Raw genomic sequence first — 9,594 nt, 5'->3', positions numbered from 1 at the left:
AACAAAACAATGTTCTCATTACAATGTGGTAGATGTCATGCCCCCATTCTTCTTCGATTATTCATGCCCCTAAATCCATCAGGTTCTAGATCTTGCGCTTCAATGCCTTATAGTTTTCAACGGAATGTCTGGAGCTTCCTATGTGTTCATTGTACAGGAGATCAACACTGTAACCCTTAGGATATGGGGACTCTTTTCTTAGATCATTCTTGAAGGCTCAGTCACACAACCAGCTGAACAAGCTCCAACTGTACTAATTTTAGCTTCTTGCTTCCATATGGTGTCACGTGGTTAGGACCACTTCATCGAATCTTTCATGAATTAGCTCCATTTTTTATGAAAATGCTTAAAAATGAAATGCATATGCAAAAATATTGATCCCAACGATGAATATCATAAAACAATTTTCACTAGTAATAAAAGCCTTCACATAGCAAGATAATCCAGTTTATAGACATGCCTTTGCTTAGATGGTTGAGTCTGAAGTAGACTAATGTTTCGTTTTAGATCCTCGTCTTTGAAAATGATAACCATGGAAATTGGATCTCACAGGCTGTCTCAGCAGGGTGCTATTACCAAGAGAATAACTATCATTGAAGAAATGACCGGTATAGATGTCCTTTATAGTGATAAGACGGGAACATTAACTCTGAACAAACTGAGTGTTGATAGAAACTTGATTGAGGTATTTGCAAAGGATGTCGATAAGGAGCATGTTGTCCTTCTTGCATCAAGAGCCTTTAGAACTGAAAATCAAGATGCCATTGATGATGCCATTGTTGGAATGCTTGTTAATTCAAGGAGGCAAGAGCTGGTATCAGAGAGGTACACGTCTTGCCTTTCAATCCTTTAGACAATAAAACTGCTTTGACTTACATTGATTCAAATGATAACTGGCACCAGGCAAGCCACTTGAACATATCTTAACTCTTTACAATGCAAAAGAAGATGTTAAGAAGAATGTTCATTCTATCATAGATAAGTTTGCAGATCATGGACTTTGGTCATTTGGTGTTGCAAGGTAGCAAGTGCCAGAAAAAACAAAAGAATGTGCTGGTACTCCTTGGCAATTTGTTGGTTTGTTGCCTCTATTTGATCCTCCAAGGCAAGACAGTGCAGAGACCATTCATAGAGCTCTTAATCTTGGTGTCAATGTTAAGATGATTACGGGTGATAAACTTACCATTGCAAATAAGACTGGCCAATGACTTGGAATAGTAACAAACATGTATCTATATACTTCTTTTCTTTGTTAAGACAAGGATGCAAGCATAGCTGCCCTCTCCATGGAAGAGTTGATTAAGAAGGCAGATAAGTTTGTTGGCGTCTTTCCTGAGCACAAATATGAAATTGCAAAGAAGTTGCAAGAGAGGAATCACATTTGTGGAATGACTAAAGATGGTGTTAATGATGCTCCTACTTTGAAGAAGGTTGATATTGGTATCGCTGTGGTCGATGATATTGATGTGGCACGGAGTGCTCCATATATTTTTCTTACAGAACCTGGACTAAGCATTATTATCAGTGCAATGTTAACTAGTAGAGCCATTTTCTAGATGATGAAGAACTACACTATATATGCAGTCTCAATCACTATTTGTATTGTGTTTGAGTTTATGTTTATTGCTCTCATCTAGAAGTTCAATTTTTCACCATCCATGGTTCTGATCATTGCCATTCTAAACGGTGGAACCATCATTAAAATATCAAATGACAGAGTAAAATCGTCTCCCTTGCCTGATGCAGGAAACTAAAAGAAATATTTGCCACCAGAATTGTGCTTAGAGGCTACTTGACATTGATGATTATCGTTTTCTTCTGGGTCATGCATGATATTGACTTATTCTCAGAAAAAAATTTGATGTAACGTCTCTAAGGGATATGGAGGATCAAATGATGGGTGCTTTATATTTACAAGCAAACATTGTGAGCCAGGCTTTAGTTTTTGTGACTAGATCACATAGCTAATCTTATGTTGAGCGTCCCAGACTTCTACTGGTCCCTGCCTTTGTTATTGCACATTTAGTTACTACTTTGATTGTTGTATATGCAAACTAGGGATTTGCAAAGATTCAAGGAATATGATAGGGATGGACCGCTTTACAGTGTTGTTTTATATATCCCACTTGATCTAATGAAGTTCGCCATTTGTTACATCTTGAGTGGAAGTCAGTGTAGAAATTAGTGCGTCGCTCCTAGAGATTAGATGATCATAGATAAGAATCTACTGTTGGGTTACTCCTCGGATCAATGAATCATTATTTCAGTCTCGAATGCTGCACAATCTTCGAGCTCACTGGTTCGTCTCAAATCTTCGTCCTTGAAGATGCCCCTCAAGTGTTCTGTAACATAATTCTGTTACTGCCCCGATGGTGCTGAAGTTAGTACGTCTTATTCTTGTAACATAATTCTGTAACATAATTTTTATACGATGCTGCATAATTATTTTAGCTTATTGCTTTGTCTCGGATCTTCGTCCTTGAAGATGCCCCTCAAGTGTTCTGTAACATAATTCTGTTACTGCTGAATAACTTCTTGGATCAATGGATCATCATTTCAGTCTCGAATGTTGCATGATCTTCGAGTAAGTCTTATTCTTGTACTTTGAACTTCTTTTAGCCCTCGGTGCATGTCTGTAAATGCAACTGCTTGATTGAAAAATTTTATCTCTTCTTGTGAAAATTTTCTCTTGAATATCCATTTACGGATCAATACTTTTCGCATTATTTCATGTTGATGCAATGCAATGCAAAGAAAGATGAAAAAATGGCACAATCAAAAGAAAAGAAATAGGTTAGTGTATACAAACAAAATAATAGAAATTGGTTAGTACAGGTAAGACAATCGATACGTATAAATGTTATTCAAAGATGAATATAACACCTACCCTGTCATGATATCTACCCGAACATGCTTTAATTAAATAACATTCCTACCCGGACATGCTATCTACCCAAAATGATAATTTTTCAAGAAATTGATCTTAACCGCATGATATCTAGTTCGCATGTTGTAATTCAACAGGATTTAAAGCAAAAATGAAAGGTTCAGAAACGTTCTTCCTTTGTGTACACCTATTTTGGGTACCTACTGACGAATAGAGGTTCGGTATGTCTATACCTAGGGTGACCGTTCTATGATTCACTATATGCATGGTTACGGCTCTAACAGAAAAAGGGTACTCGAATTGTCCTTGATGTCGGTGCCCCCTTGGGCTGCCAAACCCTCAATCCTCACCCATTATAGGTTTTAAACGGAACGAGTTCAATTCGAGGGGATTCACTGCCTTATACCCATACGAGGAATAAATCTCTACGAAGGTATAATGTATGTATCCCATGGGTTATTTGCTAAAACTCATACGAAGAATAAATTCTTACGAGAGTAAAGCATTTGCCCGACTAAATAAGATCGAAGCTCATGTCTAGAGCTTATGTTATGAAAATGTATGTGATGTGTGTGAGGAGCAACATACCTACCTTTGACTAAAAAAACAGATACGAAAAAACTCGATAAACTTGAACTAAGCTGGAAGCAAAAATTCAAATGTTAGTATGACAATTAAAAAATCAAGCAATTAAAAATCTTCAATAAACTGATCATAAGTTAACAAAAGACTCGAACTCATAATTTTGACCACAACGACAATGTGTAAGCGACTTACAGCTTGACTCTCTAAGTCGTCCCCAGTGGAGTCGCCAAGCTGTCATAATCATTTTTAGGTGGAACAATTGTTTATTGTTTTGAAAACAGTTATGATTTTAATTTGGAAAAATTGAATGATTTTGAATTAATTTGTATGAAATTGGATAGAGTCGCCATCGACCTTCGGGTTAGGTAGGTCGAATACCTGAAAAAGTCTTTTTTAAAAACAATTTTAAGAAAAATCGTTTTTAAGACAAAAACTGGTCTACGTTTACCAAAGATTTGATTAAAACGGGTTCGGGAGTCGGTTACGCGTGGGGAAGGATTAGCACCCTACAACACCCAAAATTGGTACTGTGTCGTTTATATATCGTCGTAAATGGTGGAAATTACAAGTAGAATATAAAGTTAAAATGTGACCCATTTATCGAACATTTATTAATTTTCTTCGAATTAACTATTTAAAGAAAATCCTTTAACTCGATAAAAAATCTTGAAATTTGCAATCCTCCGTCGGGAAAGCTATTTCAACCATTTTCCATTGTTAAAGAATATTCTATCGTGGATATATGTAAAAGATGCATATCGAATATAAATTGCAAATTGACAGTTGCGAAAAATAAAATACATAACTTGCTTTGTTCGATATAAAATAAAAATGAATTAACAATTAAAAAACTAAAATTGATTTATTTCAAGTTTCATTTCGTTCGAACGTCGTGTCGGATTGTACCACTTCGATCAAGTGATACTTTCTCTGCCCGTTCTATAAATACAAATTCTTGAAATATTCGAATAATATACCAATAGAAAAAAAAACAATGGAATCTAATGTAGTTGAAAATATACAACATAAAATATTTACAATAAATAAAGAAAATAATATTTATTTAACATATTGAAAAATAATTAAATAATATGTAAAACATACATTCCATATAAGGAACTGAGATAAAAAAATAAATAAATATTACAAAACAAAATAAAAATGGGCAAAAAAAACTTGGTAATTTTAGGGACTAAAATGAAATTAACAAAAATTAAAAGGACTAAACATATCTTATAAATAAATCAGAACCACATGCAATATATTTTAACAAATAGAGGTACTAAAAATAACATTAACCCAAAAATAATGTTTACAGACTAAAATGAAATAACTAGAGACAACAAGGACCACACGATAATTAAACCAACTTCCAAGCAGTACTAAAATGCAAGATTTTCACATATCATAACTAAAATTAAATATTATCAAAAATACATAATACATAAAATCGATGACTAAATTGAAATAACCGCAAATATGGTGACCAAAATTAAATATTGACAATAATACACAATATAATAATAATAATAATATGACTTAAAATAAAATTACAGAAACATAAATGCTTAAAACGAAATAAAATAAACTTCATTTCGTGGCTAAATAATGAGATTACAAAGCACAGGGACTAAAAACATGATTATACCATAAGCTAAAACACGCAGAACCCCTCAGCCATACGACGTCGTTTAGTTATATATATATATATATATATATATATATATTATACCCAAAGGTCAAAATGGCCTAAGCTCTTTCATTTGGTTCAGTTGCAACCCGAGGAAGCAGAGAGAGAGAGAGCTTCAAATGCTCTCAACTCTCTCCTCTGAAGAGGGAAGAGACAAAGGCCACCGGCAGTGCTCACGGTGGAGCCCATGGTGGCAGGCGGTGGCCAAAAGAGGAAATTACCCCAGAGGGTTCCTCTCAACCTCCCCTACTCGAATCCCACGCTATCACAGTCTAAAAACAACTCTAGATTTGTAGATCTAGAAGTTACCTTTCGATAAAAAAATGACCTCTAACGACCCTTGGGCTTTCGATTCAAAACCAAGGTAAGATCTTTCGATGTCCTCTTCCCTTCTATTTTATCTCTCGATTTTTTTCTGTTTTTATTTTTTTCTGTTGTTCCAATGGATTTTGCTCTATATGTTTTTTGTTTTTGAATCCCATTCGAATGCCCCCCCTTGAATCTCTGGTTCCCTTCTCTTTATGTTGATTTCCTCTTGATTGATTGGAGTAGGTAGGGAACAAATTTCCTCTTGATTGATTGGAGTAGGTAAGACAAATTTTCTCTCCTTTTTTCTTCATAGAATGTCTCCCTGATTTTCCTCCCTTGCGTGAGATAGACATGGTGGGTTTGGGGTAGGTATAATAATTTTTTCTTTTAACTTTGGAGATGGTTTGCTCACTGTTGGGTGGATTTGTAGGCTTCGATGGAGCCTGCAAAATGGATGTAATATATAATAATAATAATAATTTTTGACCCATACAAAAACGGGTGTCTACAGATACTATAGGCCCGTCTCGATACCTGACGGAAATGTCTCGATATTGAATTTTCATAATACAATTTTGGTACCAATACTCATGGAAGTATCGATACATAAGGGTATTAATATTACCCTTTTCTCAAGGAAAAATTTAAGTTTCCGGTATCGATACTCAAGTAGGGGTATCGATACTCCTGGGTCAGTATGATATCGACGTATCAATATTGGTACTACCTCTTTTCCAAAGATAAGGAATTCTGGTAATTTTAGAAACATGGTTGAGGGACTCAAACCACTATTTAATTCTTCAATAAGACCTCAAGTGAGAATGATATTAATAAGTTAAATTTCACATAAAAACCCTATAACTTAGAAAATTATAAGACTTGTTTTGTATGATGTTCGTGAAATGAGACACACACTCGAATCACTCTAGAACAAGGAAATATTTGTATGCTAAGATATGGCCAACCCCAAGATGGTAGATTAGGCATATCTTTCCTAACTGTGCGTAGATGCCCCATGGCTTGACGAAGTAAGTTAGCGAGTGATGCAATCTGATGCAGAATTTTGGATTTCCACCCTAAGTATGATAGAGGGGTGCGTGAGCTCTGAGATATAGCCCATCACCGCACCATGATGTCTACCTTTGTATGTATGTTTTAGTTAGCATACTCATATGTTAACAAGTATGAATTATGTTTAAGTAAGTTTAAAGTATGATCATTTGAGAATGCATGTAATGTCGTTGGTTATTAGTGTGTCACTAAGCTTGTGAGCTTAACATTCGAAATTTGTTTCCGTGTGCATGTTAGGACCAGGAGTTTTCAGAGGAACCTTTATCTAGACCGACTAGCACCAGCCGCTAGCTTTGGAGTATGTCTCTAATTTTGTACTAGTGGCATGTATTGTAAATTAACCAACGTATATCAAGTCATGATTTTATGTTTAATTGTTTGTAAATTTAAATTCATGTTATTTTGAGGGCTCTCGAATGTGTAAAGCAAATATTATGTATTTATGAATTTATTAGGATTTATTGCAAATGAATAAGATGTTTTAAAAGAAAAGTTTTGGTTGGTCGCTTTAGTTGTCTGTGTTCCATCATAGTCCAATGATCTCTGGGTCGTACTGGATTAGGATGTTACATTTAGTGGTATCATAGCGCTAGTTTAAGTCGTTTCTAGGACCCACATGTTAGAGTCGATAAAGGTTTATGTACATACATGCCTTTATAAATTTGAGATATACTTTTGAGTCTAGAATAGCCATAGTAATATTCGTTTTTCTTATTTATTTTAGAATATAAGTATGAAAGGTGATTCAAATCATAGCTAGGAGGGTAGAGTAAAGAGTCACGCCTCCTTATCTGGTGACTCAAGGGATGAGTTCATCCCGGACACTGATTCAAAAGTTCCAGTAGACGCAGGGGTCGATGAAGCGACATTGTTCAAAGATTTAATAGCTACTTTAAGATGCATAGTGCGAGCCCTTCTTAGGACCTTGGCCGCGCCACCTCCCCCATATTCACCTCCAGCTCCTCCTGTAGCACCACCTCAAAAATCATTGGTAGAGCGTCTGCGCCGGTATAAAATAACCAAATTATTTGGTTTGAGAGATGATGATCTAGTTGTTGCAGACCAATGGCTTAGGGAGACACTCCACACATTTATATAGTCGCATCTGACTCCTGAGGGTAATTTGGAGTATTTCATCTCCTTGATTAAGGGTGATGCCATCGAATAGTGTGAGATAATTGAGATAGCTAAGGAGCCAGAGTTACGGACATGGGAGATTTTCTTATCGGAGATCAAAGGAAAGTATATTGGGGAAGCTCGTGTCGATAGCCTAAGAGACCAATTCCTCAATATGAAACAAGGTGATCATTCGGTGATGGAATACGAGGTAGAGTTTCTTCGATTAAGTCGTTATGTGTCGGAGATGATTATGACAGAGTATCACTGCTGTAGAAGGTTTGGGGAAGGCCTCCACCTCGACATCCTCACTCATCTTGCTACTAACCCATCTAGGGTATTTTTTGAACTGGTACGTAAAGCTAAGGCAATGAGAGAGCTATGGAGATAAGATCTAGAGCATCTAGAATTGTTTTAGAGCAGACTCAAATGGTAGTGGAGTCTTCGAGACCTACCCAGTCGTCAGCCAAAAGGGCCAAGGATTTTTAAGGTCCAGGCTAAGGGAAAGGGCCAAAGTTTAAATCATGGGGGTAGATCAAGGTCCTGTATGAGACTGTTGGTGGCCATATCAGTGGCAAATTCTGGTGGATCAGGAAGAACACCATATCCCGACTGTCAGACTTATGGAAAAAAGAATATATGAGTATGCTATTTTAGGACAGTGGGATGTTATGGTTGCGGCTCCCTTGATCATTTTGTTCGAAACTATCCTAAGGTGTAGGGAGTTGTACTGAGTCAGACACAGAGATCAGCTCAGTTAGTTCAGACGCGTAGATGACCCTCTAGAGGTGGTATTTATGCTATTGTCCAGCATGGTAGTAGTTTTTCTAGGTTTGTATCTGTGTTTGAGCCGCGTGTAGCTTCTTGACAATACGCTTTGAGAGGTCAGGAGGAATTAGACCCAACATATATGATTTTGGGTATATTCACCATGTTTTTCATTATGATTATAGTATTACTAGGTCTGGGGTATATGCATTCTTATATATGTTATGACCTAGATCAAGATAGAAACCTTCTAACCGAGAACTCAAAGATAGGGGTTAGAGTGTCTAGTACGTTAGGGTTGGATGTTTTAGTCGATAAGATCCATCATCGCTGCCCTATAGAAATTCATGGTCAAAACCTCCGTATCGATCTTATGGAGCTGTAATTTAGAGAATTTGATATGATTCTAGGTATGGATTGGCTCTCGGAGCATGATGCAAGTCTAAGATGTAAGGCCAGATGACTTATGCTTAGAAAGGATGATGAAACTTAGGTGGTTATAAGTAGTGGAAGTTCTGGGTGTTCAAAAATCATTTCAGCAATTAAGGCTCAGAGGATGATTAAGAAAAGTTGTGAAACTTTCTTAGCGCACGTGGTTACTATTCGGGTTGCAAGTTCTTCAATTGGGTATGCCAGAACCATCAGATATTTTATAGATGTCTTTTTAGAAGAATTGCTAGGATTACCCCCGGATAGAGAATTAGTGTTCAATATCGAGGTATTATCAGGTTCCGCTCCGATATCCATTGCACTTTTCTACATGGTATCAACCAATCTTAAAGAATTAAAGGTTAAACTTCAAGAGCTTAAAGAGAAAGGTTTCATTCGACCAAGTAACTCTCATTGGGGATGTCGGTTATTTTTGTAAGCAAGAAAGACGGGTCACTGAGGCTATGTATCGATTATCGTCAGCTGAATAAGTTAACCATCAAGAACTGATACCCTCTCCCTAGGATATATGACCTTTTTATTAGCTAAAAGGGGTTTGTGTTTTCTTAAAGATAGATTAGAGGTTGGGGTATTACCAGTTAAAGGTTAAGGATGTTAATGTAGCCAAAATGGAATTCAGAATAAGGTATGGTCATTATGAGTTCCTTGTGATGTCGTTTAGACTTACCAACGCCCCGACGAAATTCATGGAACTAATTAATTGTGTTTTTAAATAGTA

The 9,594-nt window shown here is 36.3% G+C and overlaps 1 pseudogene; it reads left to right on the top strand.

Moving 5' to 3' along the window:
• The first annotated feature begins 523 nt into the window (after positions 1–523).
• On the top strand, positions 524–2,185 carry LOC120136731 (annotated as a pseudogene).
• The last annotated feature ends 7,409 nt before the right edge of the window (positions 2,186–9,594 follow it).

This window comes from Hibiscus syriacus, unplaced genomic scaffold (genome assembly GCF_006381635.1).
Source record: "Hibiscus syriacus cultivar Baekdansim isolate YM2019G1 unplaced genomic scaffold, ASM638163v2 tig00001869_pilon, whole genome shotgun sequence".
NCBI classification, from domain to species: Eukaryota; Viridiplantae; Streptophyta; class Magnoliopsida; order Malvales; family Malvaceae; genus Hibiscus; species Hibiscus syriacus.
This window is presented reverse-complemented; position numbering and strand designations above follow the sequence as displayed.